The sequence below is a fragment of the Cotesia typhae genome, unplaced genomic scaffold (assembly GCF_013202065.1).
Source record: "Cotesia typhae breed Kobodo isofemale line unplaced genomic scaffold, CoteBio_Ctyphae contig_9, whole genome shotgun sequence".
In the NCBI taxonomy this organism is placed as follows: Eukaryota; Metazoa; Arthropoda; class Insecta; order Hymenoptera; family Braconidae; genus Cotesia; species Cotesia typhae.
In genome coordinates this window covers 1,801,092-1,807,091 of record NW_027423770.1, presented here as the reverse complement: position 1 = coordinate 1,807,091, position 6,000 = coordinate 1,801,092, and positions in this window count along the sequence as shown.

Genomic DNA, 6,000 nt, shown 5'->3' with positions numbered 1-6,000 from the left:
TTACAACCCGGAAGGGCGTCCAGAATCTCCAGAACTCACAATAAATAATAATACCGAAAATAATCCTCTAGCGTTACCGATTTCTGCTTTAACAAAACCAAAATGATTAAATAAAAATCTCTCGGATGAAGAGGCGATCCAATCGGTCAAACGCCCCGGTCGCCCTATCGAATCAAAAAATAGACCACGAGTCAGCAGCGCTCCCGAAGCAAGAGAAACAATTGCCTCTCGACTTAGGAAAAGAGAAATGGGAAAAACAAGAGTCCCACCAAAAGTGAATTATCACGAAACCAGCGATCTAGATATAACCTCAGAAGATCCGAAGATTCAAGAAGCCGGAAATGAAGAACAGGGGGACGACGAGGTTTTCCTGCCAGGACCAAGCACAAGTAATAAAACACCTGACATTGGCCAAGAGGGGGACGACGAGGCAGAGAAGGATGAAGCAACTGAAAGTGACAGCGAAATGAGGGTTCCACAAAAACAACGACGGTCAACGCACGAATTAATAGAAATGTTTGATGAACTCCTCAAAAGACGGCCACCACCGGAAAACACCCATCGGGAGCGAGCTCTAGAGAAAATCCGACGAGAAGAAGCGATATTCAACTACACTCCCCAAGAGTTAGCCGAATTAAAACGAACAAGTTCTGAGACAGCAAAAACAAACCGCCAAGCACTCAGCAAAATGCCTCCACTCTGGAGTAATGAAGAAGACTCGTTAGACAATGACACTGCAACCGAAATTAATGTCGTCGAATTTCTAAGAGACAACAGCGAAAACCCTGAGGAAGGATCAAGCAGCGATATCAGTCCAGAAGAAACCGGAAAAAGCGGAGATTCCAGCGGAGCAGAAAAGCCCATCATCATAGAACCAGAGCCCTCGACTGAAACAGACGACATTAATTTCAGAAACGTCACCGATACATACGATAGAAACGAGTCAAACATAAATACTTTCACTCCCCAGAACGTAAACAGATCGCGATTCGCGGGATATTTAGGAGACGGTCCAGAACCCCGAACCCCAATCTTCGGAAGAGTCCTCATTCCCGATGAATTAGCGGCCATGGGGATCCATTATGACCATGTTAGCGGCCAAATCGTAGACGAAAACGGCGAAGCAATAACCGAAAGGGCCGGAACCGTATCGGCCAACCCCAATAACACACTTATCGAAACGGAATCAAAACTAAATAATTCACAGGTTAATAATAATATTAAATCACTTAGCAATTCGGAAAAGCCTAGCGATTCCAATAAAATTAGACGCGAAACAACTACAAGCGAGAATAAAACAGTGGGGATGACGTAGGGAACAGCCGATTCGGACCACCATTTGTCGCCTACGACCCTCCAACTTTCGAAGAGGCTGAAGATATTTTTGCTGAAAGGCGCCATCGACCAAGAATATCTTCACCCTCGAGTTCAGACGAAAGTATACCGCCAAAAGGGTCCGACATAAAAATCAAATTTTCAACCAGCCGAGACGGGCTTACTTACGCTCGAGACCACTTAGTACACTTTTTAGCAGCTGATTGCGAAATAATAAAACCCGTAGCGAAGCTGCTCCGCGACTTAAAATTTATAAATGCCGATGACCTTCACGCCTCAAAGCCTACAAAGGGGACGTATTCGTCACCAAGCTAGGTCGTTGTAAAATCTTTACGGTATTTATCAAAACAAAACATTTCGAAAAATTAGACCCTATCGACCTGATCGAAGGATTGAGAAATCTTCGACAGTCAATGCACAAACACGACATTCATTCGTTTCGCTGTGCAAAGCAGGGGGACGAATTTGACGACTTAGACATAAAAGCCTATTTATTACACGAACTAAGAGACTGTCCAATAAAAATTACCTTGTGCGAAGGGAACGTCGAGGTACCAGACGAATCCCTTCGAACAAAAATAATTGAGGAAAATCATAACAGCTTAATAGGAAGCCACAAAGGTGTGGTAAAAACATATTGGCGTATTCGCGAAAAATATTACTGGCCAGGAATGAAAGATAAAATCTACAATTATATACGAGCATGCGAGATACGCCAGAAAAATAAACTCACGCGAATAAAAACCAAACAGCCTATGTTCATCACAGACACACCCTTCGAACCTTTCGAAAAAATTAGTATAGATACGGTAGGACCCCTGCCCATGACCCCTGACGGAAATGTACACATCCTAACGATCCAGGATAATTTTTCTAAAGCAGCTGCGGCAGTTCCTCTCCCTGATATCAGAGCAGTAACTGTTGCAGATGCCCTGTTAAATCATTATATCGCTCTTTATGGGTGCCCTCGCGTAATTCTATCAGATAAGGGTACCGCATTTACAAGCAAATTAATTCAACAGCTAGCCAAAGCACTGAGAATTCAAAGAATAACAACTTCCTCCTACTATCCACAATCGAACGGAGCCTTGGAACGATCTCACCAGCCTTTAATCAACTACCTCCGGGCTTATGTAGATAAATTCAGTAACTGGGATCGGTATGTCCCAATGGCAATGTTGAATTATAACACCACCGTGCACACAGCCACAAAATTTATACCATACGAAATTTTGTACGGAAGAAAAGCCCGAAGTCCAACTCAATTTCCGGACTTCAGTAAAATCGAATCATATAACGATTATCTAGCAGACTTAATTAGTCGAATTTCCGAAATTCAACGAATATCTGCGGAAAATTTAACGAGAGCTAAACACGAGTCTAAAATCCGATTCGACAAACATATACACCCAACAAAATTTAGTGTAGGAGACCTCATATACACGTTGAAGGAACCTAGAAAAAATAAATTAGACCTTTACTATACCGGTCCATACGAAATAGTCGAAATAAATGAAATGGGAAATTTAATAATAGAAAAAGAAAATGGGAAACGAAAATTACTCCACCCGAATAAGGCTAAACCAGCCAGCCGCGAAAAATTTGACTAAAAAGAAACCCAAGTTGTTTGTTTCAGTATATAAGAGCCAATACAATTTCAACATGAACACCGTACTACTTCTCTTCTTGGGACTGGGGTATCTGGCATGGAGCGCAGGAGAAACGAAAATAAAGCCAACGGCGGCCAACCCAGGCCTACTCTACGATCCATTCAAGAAAATACATCTGATCCGCGAAGAATGGCAACTCATTAGTTCAATCAACATCGACAAACTGGTGAATATGTACCCACATTCGAACCAAAGTTTATGGGAAGCCTACGGAATATGCTCAACGAAATTCAATCATTCAATCTGCACATCATATTTGAGGGTCAACAGCCATAGAGAAATACAAGCAGAACTTCAACAAGCTCAACATCGGCTAAGACAACTCCTCGAGGACCCACAACTAGAAGAATTCGACTCAGAAAACCGCACAAAAAGAGCCCCTGGTTCGGATTCGTAGGTACAATAGCTCGAGAACTGTTTGGGACCATGGACTACAGCGACAAAGAGCACATCATCAAGGAAATAGACAACCTATATCAAAACAATAGGGAATTAATACACCTATCCCAAAACAACACTCACATCATCAAGAGTGAAATAAATGAGATCCTTAAACATGAATCAAACATAACCGAGAGGATCAAGGAACTGGTCCGAACATCAGCCTACCTCAAGCATGCAATAAATAAACAATTGAGCGATCTACAAAGAATCCAATTGTTCTCAATGGCTGGAGACGAACATATTCACCTGATGACCAACCATCTACGTATTCTAAACAACGCAGAAAAGATTATAGAAGAAGCGAAATGGGGTAGACTCACCTATTTAACAGTGTCAGCCAAACAACTGCATCAAGCAACCGCTGACATGATGAAAAAACACCCGACGCTGAACCCACCTCAACCTCTGAATCACATGGACATCAATACACTAGCCAGGGTGTCCACAGTGGAAACAGGAAAAACAAATGGACATTTCCTGATAATAATTACAGTTCCACTATTCGATCAGACGCCATGGTTAGCATATGAGCTAAAATCACTTCCCAAGCCTGAGAAAATTGGAGACCAAATATCAACATTGACAATTCAACCAACATCGAAATATCTCGTGTCAGAACCATCGTTTGATGAATATTTTCTCGCTGAACAAGATTATATCAACAACTGCAAGCCAATCGGACCAGACATGGCATGCCCACCAGACCTCTTGTCCAAAACAACCAAGTTGGTGAACGAGGTAGATTGCGAGATGGAATTATTGATGAATCCGAAAACCAAAAATCTACGGAATTGTAATATAAGAATAATTCCAAAATGCAAATTAACTTGGATAAAAATGAACGAGAAAAACACCTGGGCATATTCGACGTGCAAGGAGGAAAATATTCAATGAAGATGTCCAGGACAAACTGCCGAAAATCAGGTAATTAATAGCACCGGCCTGATACATATCCATCAGGGATGCCAAGCGACGTGTAACGAATACACTATTCGTGGGATTGCCAGAGAATCAACAAAGATAGACCTCATTGCCCCGAGTTTTAACCTATCCTTAGAAACGTTAAACTCGAGCCTGAAAACCAACAATGCAGCTCCAAATTTGTTCGCACAGAATCAAGATCCAGCTACGATTATCGACAAATTCGAACCTTGGGGCCAAGGGTTGGAAGAAAACGAAGAGAAAATGTCACTAATTGCCCTGGATCATCAAAAAGAAGAAATTAGTCGGAAGATAACTATAGGAACAGTATCATCTGTTGGAATAATATCACTTATAATTGGGGGGATAGTAGGGTGATTCAAAAAAAAAGAATATTTTTTTTTTCGTTTGGTACTCTGAAAAATAGGTTCCTAGACACCTCTAAGAAAGCCTCTCCAAGCATGAGTTCTTAATTGTAACGGGAAGGTCCTCCTTCTTACAGTTTTCTATTTTTTCTTATTATCAGATAGAAAAATTTATATCTCGCTTCCAACTACTTGAAAAAATATCTTGTTCCTTAGATTTTGTAGGAAATTGAATGCTCTACAAAAAAGGTCTCTTACGATTTTTTCGTAAACCCACCCGTTTAAAAGATATTAACGGTTAAAGTTTGATTATTTTTGGGAAAATTTTTTATTTGTTATGAATTTTATAACTCAATGAAAAAAAATCATTATGAATGATGAAACTCATAGTTTTGTAGGAAATTTACTGCTCTATAAAAATGGTCTCTTATGATTTTTCGATCAAGTTGAGCGTTTACGAGATATTCATCGTCAAACATCAATGCATATCAATTTTTCTAGTTTTTGATCAATAATTCGAAAAATTTCAATTTATTCTGTGAGTTTCAAGGAAATTTAGACAAATTTGAGTTTCTATGAGTAGAAATATGTTATGAACTATTTTTTTAATTAGTTTTTTTAGTCTTGGACATCTTTGATTACATTAAAACAAAAAATTAGTGCATTTTTTTAAATATATAATTCAATTTAGTGTGTTTCACATGTGTTTCACTTTGTTATCGAAGAATTTATTTATTTAATTATCAACTGCCATATAATTTTCAATATTTTCAACATAATGGTACACTTTTACTGTAAATAATTTCCTCTATTGCAGTTTGGGTAGTTTTTTCGATGTTCTTTGATAATTTGCAATAAGTATTGGAATTGCTCTTCATTTTTGTCAAGCATTGATTATACTCACTAACTAATGCAACAGCTCGTTCTGCTGAATCATTAACAACTTTCAATTGGTTAAAGTATTCTTTATTTTCAATGTAACTGTCATTAGTAGGCCACGATTCAATATCTTTATCAAGGAAGTCATATGGTAAATCAAAGATTTTAAAGAGATTTAAAGACTTTTTAGAAACAAAGTCACTCAGACTTTTTGCGTTAATGAATTCAAATCGTTTTTATCAATTATAAATTTTTAGCTTTAGAATCTGTACCGTCACGAGTATTAACAGCTCTAACAATATTTTTTTACTTCCAATGAAACGGTATCGTCAAATAATGATAAAATGGCAAGTTCATCACTTAAATACCATAAATGCAAAATCATT